A 20,837-nucleotide genomic window follows, 5' to 3' on the forward strand; every position below is an offset into this window, starting at 1 on the left:
TACGTTTGAGTATAAGTATATTAATTTATAAAATGAGTTTTGCTTAGCTAATATTTGTATAGGTAGGCAAAAATGCACACAGGTATAGTCAATATTTGCCTATTTACAAAAATGACCCAAATCAAAGTACATATTACAAAAAAAAATCCTTTTTCCCCAAACTCTTTAAAGGTTTCATTTGTGCAATATTTTTTCGGATTCTCTAATACTTCATGAAAAATAACATTGATATGATAGTTTTTGTATAACAATACAATATCAGAACTGTGGAGCGAATGTGGGAGTCAATCCACCGGCAAAACCAATCAGTAGTTTATTTACAAAGGCCTGCACCAGAATTAAAACCGGGCACGGTATCACAATTGGCAATAAGCAATCTCTTATCAGCACATCTCTACAGCCGCTTAACATGAACGGAGAGCCGCGGCCGCGGGCGCGGACTAATCTCCATAACTTTAATCCTTTCCCCTCGTGCCAGGAATCCAATCAAACAGTACAAGGATCCCCCCAAACCCCCCCCACCCCTAGCCTACGCAGCCTGTCCCGGAGTAATTATCAAAGCTTTAATGACGTCATAAATCGAGTGTATAATCTAATCTGGAAAAGCCCCGGGCTCCAGCGCGCGGCTTAATGGTGTGAAAGCTGCCTTATCTCCCTCCATGTGTGAATAGAGCTTTATACGGCTGAAAGCGGCGGGAAACTTTGGAAAAATATGTCGTAGAACGTTCTAGATAAGAATGTGGGCCGAGAACGCTTTCAAGTTTAATAGAAAATCGAACATTATCGTGCGTTATGTGTTTGCTAACAAATTCTTTGAAAGCCTGGCGCGAGTGCGGCGAGCACGAGTGCTTCCTGAAGATGCCGTCAATAAAGCTGTAAACGTGGATTGGTTAGTGGAACTTCTTCCTGCGCATAACCCTTCGTTGGAGCGCTTTTCTTCTATTTGAGGAAATAAGAATTTTCCTAGGCGAAATGGATTTTTCAGTTCTAACATTTAGAATTTTACATAAGACTTACTTTGTTAGGCTTACCTTTGGTCATACATTGAAAACTATAAGAGCAAACTCATCCAAAGCCTCGCCCATAAAATTTTGAAAGTAACTATCAAAACTTATCAAATTACCGACACTTCCTCAGCGTCCCATCTAACGCTCCGCAATTTCTCGCGAGATTTCTCAGCGAGAGGTCAAACTCTCTGGAACCAATCGCTGATTACAGATAATAGTTGAAGCCAGTCTGTTAGTGCCGCCGGTCTTCCGACCCTATTATTGAATTACACGCCAAATCCAATTTATTACTTTTGTGAAACTGCTTTTATAAAATTTAGTACAATTTTATTACCATCAATCCGCTCTACCCGCACAGACTAAACAAAAAACTTACCGAAGAGTTGTAAACCACGTGTTTCTCGATTTTCAATGGTTGTATAATTTTAGTCTGTGGCGACGTTTGTAGCAGAGTGTTGTTATAGGTAAAAGTTTCTCAGACGATTTGTTTTATATCGATCGTGTCGAATCAAGAGACGATTTTAACAAGGATTCGATTGCACCAAATCGAATTGTCGCATTGTGTGGTTCTCACGTTTTTGTTTCTTTAGTATTTCGTGTACGTTTTGGTAAATTGATTTCATGGAGATTAACTGGTGAGGTGAATATTTCTGTAATTTCGTGATAATATTATGAGGTCAATTCAATTTAGATACCAGACGTGCGATCATTGTTAATTTTTTTTAACTGATATTATTAATTATTGTGGTTCAGAAATATACGGACTGAATCAAACGACAAACGGGAAACCCACAGTGAATTAGGGAAGTTGCAACCCTCACATTATATTTTAATTTTTAGGAACATATTTAGGCTAAAGTTAAGTAAAGAACAAATATGTTGTCATAGAAAATCTACCTGTTTTAATTGCTCTTGATGACCGCCATGTCACAAGCTGTCATTATAAAAAGCATCGATTCCACTACAAAATTTTCAGTAGGTACCTAATCGCGACGTCTCCCGTGCCTACCGCGTTAATGACACAAAAATCCGCTCCTGGAGCGCGCGGCGCCACCTAACGGCACTACACGATGCGACCATTATCCTAAAATTCATCTCAGCCCTCGCTCTTAATGAACGAATAAATAAATCGGCCCTCCGTGTAAACAACGATAGTACCCCTGCAAGGGGTAAGTGGGTTTCGGTGTACAATACGTATGTGTAATGTATGTGTGGCATTAGCAGTGTTTATATCTCCTGCTGTCACGGCTGAAGGGTTAGGTGAGAGTAGTTTCTATTTGAAGGTTTCATGATTTCCTGTTGAACTTCAATAGGCGTACCGATAGTATTTTTTTGTGTTTTTGCTCATTAATATTTTTTATAGTGTATTGATAGCTGATTATGCAGTGAAGTAACGTGCAAGTGTGCAGCTAATGAATAATCATTCTTGAAATGCGTTTAAGAATTATTTGGTCAACACCCCGCAATCAATAGTCGCCATTTGTAAAGTCCAGCTAGCACTTTACTACAAACAAATACCGAACAACGTCACGCTCTACGAGTCTACGAGCAGTTAGACATTGTCTGTACAATACAATATTATGTCAATATACAAAAAATTACGTTTTTTATGTCATCTAATAGGTAAAACATTTCTGCAGACTACCGCAACTCTAAATTATAAATACCTATGTTAATTCATAGTCATTAGATGCAACCGTGGATGTAATCGCAAACATAAAAAGAGAAAATCTCTCTGTCACTTAAACTAGGTACCTAATGGAACACATAAAGTATAGAAAAAACGTAATTTAAAGTCATGACCATCCTTTAAACAGAAGCGAACGGGCCACAAATTCTCTTGGCCTCGATATTTTCACAACGCGATGACTGGCCACTGTGTGTCTTGCGTCAGTTATCACAAAAAAACCGGCCAAGGGCGTGTCGGACCACGCATAATGAAGGGTTCCGTACCTTCCTACAGTACTAAAAGCTATACAAGCACAAGAGCGTACCTTTGCGGCACTTACTTACGTCGTTGTAATATTATCAGTTGTTAAAAAAAAACTTATTGGTTTTAATTTAATAGGTACGATCAATTCCTTATTTGATTACTATTATCATCATTTTCGAGGAAATTATTCATTAAGTAACTTTATTTTTACTAATTTTTACAAAAAAAAAATATCAGGTTTAGTTACGTACATGTATGGAGTGCCGAAATATATTTTCATATACATAATATATTATTATAGCGGCTCACAATACTAAAATATATGTATATTACAGTATCCGAGTAAAATGGCTGTGACATACAGAAGGACAGACGGACATGATGAAACTTTCAGAAACTACATACCTACGTATTATACCTATGGGTTCTGTTTTTTTAATTTTTACTACAGAACCCTAAAAAACACTTGTGTAGTACGTATATTTTTAATAATTAATACACACTCGCGCTGCACTTTTTCCCGCGTTTTTTATGAAATCGATTGTAATAGTCGTCCGTTACATGGTAGGTAATTAATACCACGTTATTATCGCGCTATTAACTATTAATACTTACGAGGACGTGTAACAGAGCGTAAAAGAGCGCGAAGATGAAACACTAGTCTAAACGAGAAATTTGTATCTAAGTAATTAGGTACATTATAGTAGATCTACATATTAAATTAGTACCTAAATTAATAAAAAATCTTAAGACTTAAAATAGATAAGTAGGGGAGCGTGGGGCTTAATGTAAAACTTTTTTTTCTTATAGATGTTGCCATTCTTTTCATTGTTACTACTTGCCCCGAGCCTGTTACAACTACCTGTCAAACAGAATACGCCTTTTGGTTTGAATTTAATGCTCGTATGTACATATGTCTAAAAAGCATTCTTGAAAGAAATAAAAGAAAAATAGATTATGCTCGCAGAAAGAATTTAATATGACTGAATTTCATACGTTGTCTCTACACGCGGGGACGAATGCGAAAATGCAGCAAACGTGTCAAAAAAAACATGTTCTTCTCATTTTAATGATGTACTAAATAAAATACAAATATATGACAGAACGGGCAACGTACTACAGGCCTAAAAGTGGTATCCCCAAATTAGATCGTTCGAATTGGCAATATTGGCATCCCTATCTGCAACGGAGAGATCCCAAGGCTGTTTATTTCAACTCGCTGAATCAGCGCAGAGTTGTTTTGAGATCGACTCTCGTACCGATTATCAAGGGCTTGTTAAACTTAACCGTCGTTTATGAATAACTAATCTCGTAATTTTTTTATTGAATGTACTCGTACATCTACCTATGTTACACTGAAGTTTGTAGTCAAGTAAATAAAAAAAAATCGCAACTGAGCTTAACGACCAAATGATTAATCAAAAGCATGTTTTTCTCTTCAAACTAAGGCTCGTTCTCCCAAAGTACGGGCTATCTTAATGGAACGAAAAGTTTAGATTACGCAAGACACCCAATATACGTATCCAAACAAACCGACCAGATAACGTGCGCCCGAGTATTTACTCATCTATTTAAAGAACCAGGGCCATTAATTTTCGGCCAGGCATTATTTACAGAGCTAAGGGGTGATGTTCATATCGTCTATCAAGCGCTGGCGAGTTTGATCGCTGAGGCAAACCTGTATAAAGAGCTCCCTGTTCTCATATCGTTCCTATACGGACCAAGAGAGCGCGATATACTGGTTAGCTCGAGAACTCGACTAACTCGCCCTCGAAGTCAGTGAAAATACTCGGCAAGTAGACACGGAGCGGGTTCTTGTAACGCGAGAGTCGAAAGCTTCCAATAAATCTCCTGGAAACACGATAAGAATCGATGTCTCACGCAACGTAGGTTTTTATTTATAACTGCCTGTATATAGGTACGGCAGGAAGAGTGGGTGTAGGTACTGTATTAATGCTTTCACTCGAAATATAAATCGAGCTTCGACGTTTTCGGCGATACGCGCCGGGTTTTTCAACTGTCGAAAGTTGATTCGAAATTTGATGGGGTAAAGCTTGGTCGCCACTTGCGAAAACTCTAGAAGCTTCTTTTCATTATCTGTTCGACGTAATAGTTACCTACATAAAGTTAATGCAACTATTTTCAAAGTTGCAAGTCGAAATCGTAAAGCATTTTAAATCTTTTAAGGTAAAAAAAGGTATCAAAAGAATTGTATCCTTTGTATCTTAAATGAAGACGCAGCATTATGTAGACAGAGCGAGGCAAAATGAATTGAATGCGACTGAAATTTATTGAATGTGAAAAAACGCACCTCTACTTGAGAGTAAATCTGATTAAACTTGAGTTAAGATAAGTACAAATGCAAAGGGATTTATTACTCGAAACTACATATTACAGGACCATATACAACTCTACCCTCGTTACATAATTATTTTCTTATCACAAGATTGAATTTGCGTTATAAAATAAGGACAGAGATATATTTTCTTTATACGAGAATGAAAAGTCAACAAAAATAAACGTAAAAGTTAGCTAAGAGCAGTATGGTGATTCTAATTTTATTAAACAAAAAACTCAGTAATATGGACAAGAATTATTTCGTTATTAGGTTAGGTAGCCACAAAAAAAACCATAAGTCGAATGGCACCTAACATTACTCAGTTTTTACGAGTTAAAAAGTAGAAGTGGTCGAAAAATAGATTGCAAGTAAGTATAAAAAGAAGAAATTTACGAGGTCAAGCTAAATAAAACCGATAAAAACTTAAATAATGAAAACCAAAATATAAGTGCTACATATCTCCGCATTGAGTGATTGTGATAAGACCACAGACAATCCAACCTCTAGACATAGCATAGTCGCGCTACCCCCTCTGCCACACATACGGTAGCGTTACTCCATCTTCGAGTCAATCCCGTGCCGTGATTGGTCCGTGTCTTTGAACGGACCAATCACGGCACGGGATTCGCTCACCTCGTCCCCCCGCACCCCCGTATTTTTGGCAGCATCGGTTTCATGAAAGAATTGGCCTAAGCTCAGTCTAGAGGTTGGATTGTCAGTGGATAAGACACATGTTCAAAATGGCGGTCGTTGAACTCCGGGAGTGTGTCGATTGGTCGAGGCCGCGCGTTCATCATCGACATCATCGTCTATTGCGGCGTTCTGTCGCACTCATTACGTCGATGAAAACATTTTATCGGGTGCGTTTTTTCGACGGATCACCAGGATTTTTTTTAACTTTTTATCAGTCTCCTCTTATTTTTCAAATGTTCGTTTCGTCTTTCTTTAGATAACTAATAGGAGGATATTGTTAAAACAGTAGTTTCAGCAAAAATTAATTTATGTTAGGCTAGGCTAATGTAGTTTGTATTTGTAACAGGACGAAAAATGGTGGGCGGAGTTTTCTTTTTGACTAAGTGATTCCTGGTTGGTAAAAAACGTATTTCGAATCGAGTTTGGAAATCTAGTAATAAATTATAACATATCATGTAATATCACTAATGACACTGTAATCCATCTATTAGATAATAGCGGCCTAATTATGCATGTAAATTTATGCAGTTGAGCGCAGTTATCTGCGCAGTTAGTTATATCAACGCTACGGTATTTTTGAGCATTTTTCCCAGTGTAAGCATTTTGTTTTTTAATGTCCGCCGTTTAGATACTTGGCCTTTTGCCATTTCGGGTGCGGTGCGTGAGGTGAGATACGGGAGGGGCCACTGGAAATCAATACCAACTGCACACTACTCCACTGCTGCATTGCTCCAACATAAATCAGCCCCTCTGCCACCCCGTTCTAGTTTGCCAAACTAGGCGCATTCAAATTTCAATCTAATCGCTGTCCCGGAAAGTCGATTTTAAAATGAACGGAATAGAAGAATGGACGCGAATCTATTTAAAATAATTTATAAAAATTGTTTGAGCTTTTATAGGAATTGCCTTTTTGGCTACGTTTCTGAAGTTACTTTAAGGATTAAAAATATGCAGAATTTTATGCTCAGCAATATTACGTAATTTTATTTTACTCAACATACTGGAACTAAAATATCATTGTTTTTTTATGTAGGTATACGACTATGCATTGTCAGTTTCATTTAAATAATATTTTCAGTTGTTAATTAATCAGAATGGCCTTTGTTTCATTAGCGTGCAAATGTTTTGTATTAGATGTCTCCATGTATGGTGGCCGGTATTATGTCTGCAGCTGTGGGAGTTTTTATGTAAGTATCTGATTTATACAAGGTGCGGCATCTAAGAGGGACGAATAAATTAACAGGTAGCATTTTGTTTATTCAAGTGAAGTACCTATGTAATTTCAAAACCTGTTCATTGGGCCTATTGGCCTATTGGAGGCGCCAGTCGATATGTTTAATGTATCAATGTTTGACAAATTACGATACCATTATGTCAGTTACACACGACGGCCGAAATATTTATCACCTGCTCCTGCTCAAAATACCCAAAGAGCAGTATTTCAGTAAAACAAACTAAAAGTCCCATCTGATCCTACCAATATACCTTTCTCTGTACTTTTGAGGCTCCTAGCCAATCTAATCTTTATATACAAGCAGCACATAGCATCGGACAGATAAGGAACAAGCTTTGCCAGCGGCGTGCACTAACTCTCTGCCTTTATTTATGAAGCGCTACGTGCCCCGAGCGAGCAATCCTTATACCAACTTACTAATACCTTTATTAACAACGTCTTTCAACTGAAGACGACCTTAAGACTTTCAAATAAAGAGTATAAATTTTCTGTCAAGCAGCAAAAGTAAGGTTGCCAAGGATGTCTAATTGATAACGCGTACTGTATCTGGTATTGGCATGATTTAGCTCTGCCTTTGGATTCCGAGGCGCGATTTATTTGGTGTCCGTCGGTACACGAACGCTTCTAGATGTTTTTTAGTCTCAGGCCGAGACCAAGAGTTTTGCGCGGTACATTCATTGAAAAATACATGCTGTATATATTGGTTGGAAGAGTTTGGTACATAATCAGTTTTTTCTGCAATTTTAGTTCAAAAAACAAGAAAAAATGTTATCAAGTATAATGCTATCGAAAATGTCTCGGAAAGCAATTTCAGTGCCGGAGGCGCCGAAGCCAGGCAGCACTACAATTTCGTTATAAATAATTTATAACCAAACAAGCACACGTAAAATATTTAAAATTCATGCCATGCAAATTAGTCAAGTCCGAAGGCGAAGCAATTACGGGCCGAGACTTTTAACTTATACCTAAGTTATAAATCGAAAAATGTTTTATGTGGCAACAAGTTAAGAAATAAATAAAAGTTACGCGGCCGGTTTTTGGGGCCACCGCATGCATCCCTGTCTGGCTCGTGGGGTAACGCAGTGAGTAAAAGAGTGGGAGGATGATGAATTGCTATTCAGGCTCGGAAACCAGTTTATCATGGCAAAAGTGGTTTTTTTGCGATGCGGTAGGCGTCGATGGCTGCTCCGTGTTCGGCGAAGTCGAAGATGATGAGGTGTCTTTTATTTCGTAATAGCTGTCCTTGGACTTAGCGCTGTGGCAATAAATTAAATTGAACAAATACCTATTGCTACAAGTTTGATGTGAATAGAAGGCTTGATTCACGTTTCATAGTTTAAAATGATATTGATGATAAAATTTAGTAAATATGACGATGTTGGGATGGGACTACTTATATAAAAAAAATTATAAAGCATAGCATAGGTTTCCTTTAGGTAATATTTAAATATTTAAAAAATTATGTTAAAATTCATTACGAATAATAAAAGAAATAGATTTATATAAATGTTTTTTGAACTTATGATATATGTACTTTTAATAATATTTTAAGAATATACTACCTATATTATTACGATAAAATGAAGGGTATTAAATTAAAATTCCTAAATAAAGGACGCCCAAAGCTAAACAGAGTTTGGCGTCCTAAAATTTCGGAGTAATACTTAACATTAAAACGATTGGGAACAATTTGAACACTTTTTAAAGAATGAAGTTGGCCGGGCGTCAAGCGCTGTTAACACAGTGTACTCTGCAACAGTGCGCCATCGTTTTCAAATACGATGTGCCGTCATAAAGTTTCCGAAATTAAGAAACTTCGAAATAAGGATTGAAAGTTTCCGTTTCCAAAATGACAGTCTCCTTAATTTTATATGATTTTTTCCTGAAATTTCCGACTGAATTTTCCAACAATTTTTTAAACTTTCCGTAACTTGCACATATTTATCTGTTTTGTCAAATATGAAGGCAAATAATAAACATAAAATAACATAAATTTAAATACGTAGCTTAATAAAATGGTACCGTGTCTATACTCTATACTTTAGGTAATTACTAGAACGTTGAAAACTTGCTCAGGCTCGCCTTTTAAGGACCACTAATGTTTATTTGGCCAGTTTACTACTTACACGAACAACCTACTTATTTACGAAGGTACCTACTTAACTTAAAATTGCATACCTATTGTTAACCGCACGCGCAGATGGCTAAGATACAGGCTCAGCCTATTTGGTTTCTGACTGACTATCATCCGCTTTTTCTGTATGTACGAACCTGTACTTGTAAATAAACCATTTTGTATTTTATTGTTATTTTAATATAATTTTGAGAAACTTGTTGTACCTAGCTCAAGTAAGCGCGCTGGTTTGCCGACGCTTGAACTAATTCTAGCGGATGAAATTTGTGTTTCCTCGGATGAAATCATTCAGATTGGTCCCTAGTATCACTGGGCAAAGCGGCTTGCTTTCTGCATAAAATGCAGTTTTTTTGCTGAGCCCTACTACTTAAAGCTCTTAATTAAGTCAATATTGTTATTTTTTCAGTAACTCTGTAACGATACAGTCCGCAAACCCAAACAAATTACTTGCCTACTGTACGCTTCAGCTGACTGCGTGTTGTGCAATAAAGCAGGCGTCCGGTGGAATTTACTAGCGTTGAAAGTTGCCCGGTTGCCCGGGCGGACTTGCCCGCGCCCGTGAATTACGGTGTTCTACTAAATGGAGACGAAAATTAAAAAGCTATATAAAACTCTACGTTATTCCGAAGTATTTCCTAATTATCATGGAAACTGATAAATAACAAATAACTTGTTCATAACTCATATATAAATTGAACTCAGCACCGAAATAATTTACCTATCAACAACCAATCATGTACGTTAAAGATGAAGAAATAAACCATTAAGTAGTTTATTATTTCAAATTGAACATCAGTAGTTAGTTTTGATAAAATTATACCTACGTACGAGGTACGAGTGAATGTGTATTGATTCTATATAGTTAATAGTTGCAATAAAAATATCTGATTATAAATAATTTACTCTTAGCTATCTAAAGAGTGGCCATAATTTATAACTTTTTATCAATTCAATTACCTGTAGGTACTTACCTATTATAATAACTAGCCACTAATAAATATAATCGATACAATGGAGTGGCGATCATTGGGTATGGGAGCCTGGAAGAAATGTGGCCAAGTGTTAAATTTATGTTCAAATCAATGGAATACCAACACGGTACCGATGTCTCCATGTATGGTGGCCGGTATTACGTCTGGAGCTGTGGGAGCTTTTTATAAAATGTGACTGAATACTTTTATGGTTTTACGAGACATTTCTGATAATTGCCGACGATTTGCATGACCGAATTACTGCCTGAAGACAGACTTGAACAAGCGATAGTTTGTAAAATGAGATTCAATTAAGTCCGTACATAACTTTTTTCACGCAGCGCTTTTTTCACTTCGGTAGGTATTTTATTGTTAAAAAAGTCGAGGTTGTATGCTTAATACAGTATATACAATATTTTATTGACGGAAGAAAAATGTAGGTAAGTAATATAATAGTTACTAAGGTCCAGCTGTATGTAATGTTCAAACGCAGGTGTTATGCAGAACTCTACTATGAATAACTAGTAAATAATATACCTACTTATCCTTTTAACAAAGAAATTACCAATTGAGGCCTTTCTCCATAAGTGGGACGTACACACGGACTGACCATAACGACAATCATATTGTTGTAATTAATTAAAAATGCAATGCGAAGCCAAAGACAACGATCTGTCAAGTCATTTAAGCAGGTCCCATTTAACTCTTGCATTGATACAGTCGCCGTCAAAATATGTTTACATTTTTGCACCTTACTCCGTCGTAATAAGGCGAAAAACGTATACATATCTTTGACGTCGACGCACACGTACTTGTGAATCAATGAGCGGTCGACATTGGTGGCATACTTGGGCTTCTTTTGAAGAGCCGCCGCATTTTACTTTATTTCACTTAGGAAACCTGCCCCTCGGTGCGCCTCTGTTACATTATAAGCCAAAATAAAGGGAATAATTAAATATATAATTTGTCATTTTTTTAAGGGTTGTAATATTCAGTGACTAAACAACGAATTCTATAGGTATTTACGCTTACAATAATATATTATTAGAACCAAGATATATCAAATCACAAATAGATACCTACAGGGAAGCAGAAGGGGTGATATCATCGTAGAAATAGAAATACATAGATTCACAGAGAAATTAACATGTACATAAATAATTTTAAATGATTAATAACTTGATTGCTTGTTTTATCGTGCCAAAGCGAAACATTACTCATTCACGCAATCAAGTGGAACATGTGCCTAATCAATAATTGAAATACGCCTTATTGCGATAACAATGCACCGCTCAATTGCTAGTTCATTGAACCACTTAATGTGGTTCAGTTCCTCTTTTGCGAGTCTCTGTCCGCTCACAAATGTACATTAGGTAAACATTACACGCACTTCAAAGTTGTACAAGTATTTCTAACACCAGTGCGAAGGGCTACGTGGTACTTGGAACTATGGATATCATAACATTAAGATTTGACTTCAAATATATGTATCAGCCGCGAATAGTAGTATATCAAATATTTTTATACCGTTGTAACGGATTTATTCTCAATGGTGGTGAATAATATAATTCTCATAATATTTAGGCCTATGCTTGTTGATTTTCACTGAAGCATAGTTGTCCAGTGGAAATAAATAGCAACAACTTAAGAGGCCTTATTCCTTAGAGCGTTCACCGATTTCGCGAAATAACACTCGATAGATGGCGTTGGCGCTCGGTACCCGAGCGCCGGCAAAGTTATATAAGCGCGTTTCAACGCAGGCAAGAATAATATTGATACTTTTCAATTTAATTGCAAAGTAACATTATTTTTAGCGTTATATTGGCACTCTTTATTTTATTTTATAAGCATGGTAGTAGTCAATAGAGTGTATGTGTTGGGATAATATATAACCAGAGGCGAGTAAATAATAACGATATTTATATACCTCTGGCATGGAATTATTGTGATAATCACTCTTCTTATGAATAAGGTGTATTCGGGTATTTCCGAATGAACGAATAGTGGCGGATAATTCCGAAAGCTGACTCTTACTACAACGGAATATGAGTGATTTTACAATGATTTTCGGAATTACCCGAATAAACCTTACTACTAATATTCGTCATTGTAGTAGTGTTGTATTTTCAAACTTCTTTAGCGGCGCTGTGCACTTTTTGAGGTGGGGAAAAAATGTTAAACTCGCGACAGATCACGTGACCGTAAGACGGACACGTAACCTGATCAAAAAACTGTTACAATGTTATTGAGTTTTTCGTTATTGATTTAAATGCCATCTAGTGAGTTTCCCTCTAACCGGTATTAATATAACTCGAGTACTAACAGTGATGTGCTTAGGGGTTTCAAGTAATGCGACGAAATAACGCTAGATGGCATTAAGATCAATTATACATAGTGCTGCAGATATTTTGCACTAGTCATTGAGTTTTCACTTCTGCCGGCACTCCCGGAGTGCAACCCGTTGTTTTCTTTTACAAACCATGAGTTTCGTTTACATTTTTGCTGCCCACAAATTGTCGTCTTTTTGTACTATTTCTGTTTTTAGGGGAAAGTCGGGGCCCGTCCATACTGCAAATAAACATGTTTCTTTATTTGTGATATGCAACTGGCCCTGTATCTGTTAAAACCAGTCATTGTTTTTATTTAAAACCATGATACCATTGACTACATTCCATATTATATATTTTTTTTACGGCCTCGTCGGGGTCAATACCGAAATCCGATTATTTATATTATGCCGTTCGACGTTCGACTACGTTCGACGTGTTACCTCCCTGTCACACTTACGTACGAATTTACAAGTGCGACAGAGAGGCAACACGTCGAACGTGGTTCGCGGTAGGCGCTCAGGCCTATGGAACTCTCCGCGCGAGCACGGATTTATACCTACGAATCTCTTCCCGTTCACGGTAGAAAATCAAGCTAGTTGGTGGCCGGCGCTCGAATATGCCAAAATGTATGCGAAAGAAATGTCTTCTTCACGAACAAATAACACAAGTTGTAGTGTGGATGGATGCAAAAACAAAAATAAATTAATAAAAAAATCCGTGTTTGCTCTACCGATTGATAGGAAAAGTAACTATTAGACGTTCTCAATATAAGTACTTATACCAATTTTTTTTTACGATAGTTGCAAGCTACGTAGTACGCCGTTTTATAAACCGCGTAGTGTTTACGCGGTTTATAAAACGGCGTAAACACTACGGTTACTGTAGGGAGATATGACCTTTTAAAATATTTCGCAGTCACTCATCATAATAAATAATAAAATCAGCCGATCAGTTTATCATAAAAAAAAAAATAAGGAAAAGAACCCTAACTTAAGACAAAAGATAAATAAAGATAATAATAAAATAAATTTATAAGCAATTAATAATGATAAAAGGATTATTATAATTATTAATTACTTATTGCAACTTATCTTGCTCATAGTTATTTTGCAATTAATAAAACTTATATTTGTACCTTAGGTAAGTAGGTAGGTATCTAAGTAGGTAGGTACTTATTTGTAAAATCATTTCTAAGCGTCGGCAACCCTAGCTTTATGCCGGTGCGCACGGTGCGGGGAGCGGTGCGTTGAAGGTCATTCCATTGTATTTTTGTGTAGGTATTAAAACGGTAGGCATTTGAGTTTTATTTGAGAGATAAGTATCTGTTCGTAAGAACTATAATATAGCCCTGTGCCCTGGACCTCATCTAGATCGATGGTGCTCGTCAGGGCAAAGCTATTGAGCCCAAACACGATATAGTTATGATGAGTAGATAAGGAGTTCTGGTGACCAACTCCTGACTCCATCATGAGACCCTGGACCTCATCTAGATAGATGGTGCTCGTCAGGGCAATTCTAATAATCCTAAATACGATGGAGTTATGATGAGTAGATTAGGAGTTCTGGTGACCGACTCCTGACTCCATCATGAGACCCTGGACCTCCTCAGGATATATAGTGCTCGTCAGGGCAAATCTAATGAGTCCAAACACGATGGAGTGATAATATGTAGATTAGGAGTTCTGGAGACCAACTCCTGACTCCATCATGACAACATGGACCTCATCTAGATCGACGGTGCTCGTCAAGGCAAATCTATTGAGCCCAAACACGATGGAGTTATGATGAGTAGATTAGGAGTTCGGTGACCACCTCCTGACTCCATCATGAGAACCTGGACATTATCCAGGTCGTCCGGGTATAATAATAATGCAAAACCTAACCAGTATTCAAGTAACACTGAAAACCTATCACCTAGCGAGAGTCTGTTGTTGAAATTAAATATGGTGTAAAAAATGTACTTATTTGTATCAAGATTTTCTAGTCGCAGTATACAGCACTTCTCGGAACTCTCTGGCTGTTTACGAACGCACCATAGTCACCGAACGCCTGACGATCGAGCACAGGTCCGTCCCCTAAGCCGCCTCGGCGGAGACATAGCGCGCGGCGTCGGTGCAGCGTGATTTATATGTTTTAAAATAATATAAATTTACGGCAAGGTAGGTCCTATAGTTATGATTTTTTTATGGGTTAACGTATAGTTATAGTTTGCTATAATATTATTTTTAGGGCAAAATAAAAGTACAAATTGCGTTAAAAAAATATAATGTAACCCTGTTTTCACCCAAAAAATGAAGAAAGTTCGGAAGGTATTTTATCAATTTTTTTAAATGAATCTTCGATTTTCAATACCGTTAGCTCCACGTACAAGATATGGTGAATTGAATTGTAATCATTCATGTACCAAATGATTCTTGTTCACTACAAAATCTAGAACCGAAACGACAGTTCTCACTGCAAATGTTGAAAAAGACTCCCAAGAAAACTCATTTATTTTAGGTTTAAAAAGAGAAAATGTCAACTTGAACGGTCTTACTTGCTAGTTTAAGAAATGATTATTTAAGTACGTTATCAGTTTTTGAATGAATACTAATAGTTACGTCGTAATCTTGAATGAAAAAGGTAACAGATTTCAAAAAACGCTCGCTTGTAGGAATAAGGACTCTTAATTGTTCCGAAACGTGTAAAAACTGTAAAAATTTAAAATATGTGCATTTTATTTGTCCTGAGGTGTATCTCACTCAATACCGGCTTTAATTTAGATCGAAAAGGTTGATGTCTCAAGTAGGTCATCTTGAAAAAAGTGGTATCAGTGAACATATTTAACGGCCAATTATCGGCACGGTTAAGTTTCATTGGAGTTCTTACGATTGCCAATAATAACTGTTAATAATGCAATTATATGCAGAAGAACATAAAAATGAAACTTGTAATTGTAACTGTAGAAAGTTATGTTGTTGCAAAATCATGAAATTTGCTTAAATTGCATGTTGCAAATGAAATATCTCATAGTTACTTGAGCAGTGTCTTTTCAAAAGTACTTATTTCAATGTAAACCTTTTTCGGGAAATCAAGAAAACACATTGAAGGTTTTCATTTCAGTTTTTTTTCGTTATGTACCTATTGTAAAACCATAAATTAACATCAATGTTTTGGTGAAATATACATTTCTTTATCTATTACCTAAATAATTATTTAAATATATACCATACATTTTTCAAAATTAGGTAATAAGCTCTTTTGTTGGGAACCTTAGGGAATTGAACCGTTTTGTTGTGGACTTGCTTCAAATATATTTTTTTTAATAGCCAAATTAACCTTTTAAATCGAGTAAATTGTTCTCAATTAACTTTTTCTTCCTAACCTCTTATCGAATGATAAGAATAGCTTTGGTGGTTAATGGTTTCGATAAGGTGATCATTGTTGAATCTAAAAGCAATTTTGGTGGTTTAACGTAGACACGAACTCTGAAATTTGAATCTATTTTATAAACAGCAAGGATTAACTTTTTTGGAAATAACCTTATATCTGTTTTAAAGAGACAAAAAGAAAGAATGGTGGAAATAATCTCTTTTGAAGGGACACTCTTATTATTTATTTTTTCTACTCCCGTACTTTTATTTGTCATTTAAAGGGTCGTGCACACATCTTTAAAACCCTATCTTATAGTTGTCAAGCCAAGTTTTTAGTCTACTTATTCCCTAAAAAAGCATTTGTGCATACACGCAGTATCTTTTTGGCACTTTTACGATACTTGACGTGTAATGACCACTTAAAAAATATTGTATTTAAATGCATTGTTGCCAACCTTATAGGCGTAACACACTATCGCACCGCACCCACCTTGGTTCGTCGCACTCATAAGTGAGAGCGAGAAAGAAATATCTTTTTATCGCTCTCGGGTGCGAATGTCATCTCTGACAAATAAGTGAACCATAGACATATGTTTTTTTTTTAATTTCATTCATTATTTTCCCGCCCGTACCCTCCGTTCTTTGCTACTTCTTGAATATTGTGAATCTTGAATATGAATACTATTGTGCCTGTCGAATAAAAACTTAACTTTTGTCTTAAAAACAGTGTGTCTTTCAAGTTAAAATGAAGACATAAACTTAGTGTCTACGCCTGAAGAAATATCAGTGATAACACAAGAATCACTAAAAACAGGTAGATGCCGTCCACTAAGTAGATGACATGAAAAATATTTGTTAAATTTACAATTTTATCTCAAAGTAAGTGTTTGGTCGTAGAAAAAGTATTGTATGCAACGTTGTTTAACTGGGTCAAAAAATACTCGTGGCGTCTTTAAAACCCTACCTACTCACGCCACTCGCCTCTTTTGACCCCTCTTAAACAACGGTTGCATAAAATACTATATTTTCAACTTATTGCACATAATAAAAGGCATTCTCTACCAGTCAACCAATAGAGCCAAACAGAAGAATGTCAAGGTGGGCGTCAAACTCTTCAATTACATAAAAGCAATTCCAATCGTCTAACGACTCTAACGTGACAGATTATAGTCGATTGAAAACTTATAAAAAATTACAATACTTAATATGCTTTCAAATAATTAGTTCTGGATCATTATAATGTACCTATAATATTTATGTTTTATGGTTATGAAATGATATATTTATTGCAAATGCTACTTTCGAGGTCAACTGACTATTGTTACGCTTGATCACGATTTGGATTGGTAACGGGACCTTACTTTCGAGCCCCGTACAACTGTTAGCCAACTTGTCAAGACATAATTTGCCCTTGAAACTGCTACGATCTATGTATAAATATCGTGTATCTACATTTCTGTGTTATTTACATTTCCGAATTAATAAAAAATGGTTTGGGGTCCAATTCAATCAAAAAACATAAATAATTAGGATGATTTTATTTAAATGCAGTGCAGCTATATTTTCTGTATAGAGGCAAGCCAGTAAAACCAAGGAGTTTCGGTTTTCGGAGGCAAAAGCACTGTGTATTTTATCCACGGTTACTTATTATACATAAATAGGTACAGCTTACGTTAATGAGCTGTTATCTTAGCCGTTATTTATAAATAACGAGCCTAGACAAAAAACAAATAAATCATAATATACGAGAAAAATAAATAAAGTAACATTGTAGCACTAGAATGATAACTAATCATTGTGGGACTACCGACTACTATTTAATTGTTTGATTGGTGGAGCTCAAGTATAAATAAATGGATAAAGAATACCTAACTGGATTTTAACAGACGGATTTTATTTCTTTTAGAAACTGTTTACGAGTATATCTATTCTACCCAAATCTCAAGGGATTTGATAAATCGCCGTTCACTATACATCTGCCTAAACTATATAGATCGCTTATACGAAAATTATTCATACGTCTCTTGACGCAAAAGGCTCTCACCGCATGACGCCGTACAGACTTACGGATGAATACATTTAAATAGTAAACGCGACAGTGCCGGAGATTTAGTGTGGCATAATGTAGCTAGCTAGCTACATAAGTTCCATTACTCACGGACATAACTCGTTCTGTGTTATAAATACGCGTGGACGCGGATCGTGGTGATGCTACGGAGCTGCCGAGCCCGTAGAACTGATATAAGTAGGTACCTATGTTTTGGAAACTACTAGCAGATTGAAGATAAGATTACAGTCACAAAACCCTAAAAAAAGTCCTGTGAAGTCCTATTCACGCAAATAAATAATTTATGATTTAAAATGGGCAGGGCTGTAGGAAAAATACGACAGGGAATACCAAAAAAGAAATGGACAGAATGATCTCGTTTCAATAGCGTGCTGCAATACGAATACACAATTTCATGATGAGATATTGTATTATCTTCACAAAATTATTTGATAACTTGTAAAAACTAGACTCATATCGAGCGGTATATGAACCGTGATTACCTTTTGTATTGTTTTTGGTGAAACTAAGCGTGACTCACTCAAAACTGTTTAAGTATTGTAAAAACGACTTAAACGAATCTGTTTTGTAAAATTATTTTTACGGAATTAATATCCTTATCCTTCCTCAGTCTCCTGTTGACTACGAACGTAGTAAAGGGTCCAATACGTCGGGATGGTCGGGAAATTCGTCGATACAGGTTTAATTCCTGAGTAGGGTTTGCAATCCGGATCCGAAATGTATGAAATTATCCGGATCTGGATCCGGATCCGCGGATATTCCTATACATTTCGGATCCGTCGTGCAAACCCTATTCCTGAGTAACGCGTGAGTATCTCGGTCATCGAAGACAATATTATAATCCAGTTTAGACATTTTTAAACTTCTAGTTCAATCGACGCGTCTACACGCATAATACAAGTATGTCATGTACTCGTAGTTAGCATGTACTTGGCACCAACGCAAGCGCACCGTTATAAATACGGTGCGCACGGACATGGTTTAGGGTTCCGACGGCCATTACTCCGGCACAAAGGGTTTGTTAGCAGAAGTTATGAAGAACTACCAGCGCTGTTTGCCTTGAATAGCCTAGCACATGCCCTGGCCTGTAGGCTGTACATAAGGCTAGGGGTATATATCTGGATTAAACCCTGCCTTTGTACTGTGTTTGAGACTTGAGATGCCAAGAATAAGAGTTAGAGATTTTAGTAAATTGACTTTTATTTTAATCTTATATTAATCTTTTATTTTATTTTGTTAAAACAGAAAACTATAAGGGTTTCCTCTAATTTTCCTCTAATCACTGAATAGAATCGGATATTGAGTATCTACAGCGAATACTCGTACTTCTGTGGTAAAACAATAGGTACCTATATGTATACACATCGATTGTCATCGTGTGTATCAATGGAAAAATAGAAATTGTTCTCATAAAAACAGTTTTGATGTTCTCAATCGCATCCCATGTTCCCATGTTATAGGTTAAGTAATGTTACCACACTCCCACTAAGTTCATGCTCCATATCGGCATCTTTCCTTAAAGTCATCCATATTCGAAACAATATAAATCTTCATTAAAACTAAACAATTACCAAGATCTTCAGGGGGCGTATTCCGAGGGTGCTGACATAATTTCAGCTCAGGTGGCCCGGAGGGTGCTCCGGGGTCCTTTTTGCGATACATTACACTACGCACCTGCGGCTCGACCTTTGCGTTTTCGATCACACCGGTAACGTATGAGGATAATTTGCATTGCAAAATATTGGGGTTTCCGCTTGTATTTTTTTTAAACATTTATCATTGAGAAAGTTACAACCCGTTATTCATCACAACGAAAGAGAATGTTTCATTATGTCGTTTTGTCATTTAAATTGACTACGCAACACTTAGGTACAGTCAGATATTTGCACTACTACCAATTTGCATACGACTTTATTTACATTGCGGTACCTGTTTGTTCAACCATTAGGCTCTGTAGTTAGCAATGTCTTGAATATTGCATCCAAGTTCTTGAACGGTCTAAATGAAGTTATATTTCAATATATTTGGCAACTTTGACTGTCACTATTTATTTGGGGCTCTGTACTATACAATTGATTGCTAAGAATTTTATTCATTGGCGGCAAGGTGATTGCAATCACCTACTTACGGTATTTGACTCGCATACCATAAAGAGTGAACATTAGTATTGCAATACTTTGTTAAAAAAACCTTAGTAGGTAGCTTAGCTTTGGAATTCAAATTTTAAATACCTTGATAAAGGCAAAAAATGTTCACCTACGGTATGCGAGTCAAGTACCTACTGTAGACTATACTTAAATACCAGCTTGAAGATCGAAAGGTGTCACAGCCACATTTTTAGCATAATTATCCAACTTTTTACACCTATATAATATAAATGAATTAGCACAGTAAAAGCATTTTATATACTATATAAGAAGCATTTAATTTTAAAATTATGAACACCGGATTGTATAGGTACCATAATTATTATTCAACGCTCATTATACTCTTTAATGAGCAAGCTACACTGTGTTTACCTTGTTAACGCAATGAATAACTATGCCTCAACCTAGTTAATGATACCTAATAAACAAGAGTACGTAATAACGTTCTTTAAAGTGTAAAATAATTATCATTTTGTCATTTTCTTAGTCGGAACTTCCATAAATATTCATTCATGCATGTAGGTATAAATTTGTTTGAGACTGTATTCTAATTGGAGCGGAATATAAATTTCGAAGGACCTGAAAGTAGCTCAGCTCGAAAGTAAGAGGGGGCTATGGCTATGTGTGAT

The sequence above is a fragment of the Cydia amplana genome, chromosome 2 (assembly GCF_948474715.1).
Source record: "Cydia amplana chromosome 2, ilCydAmpl1.1, whole genome shotgun sequence".
NCBI classification, from domain to species: domain Eukaryota; kingdom Metazoa; phylum Arthropoda; class Insecta; order Lepidoptera; family Tortricidae; genus Cydia; species Cydia amplana.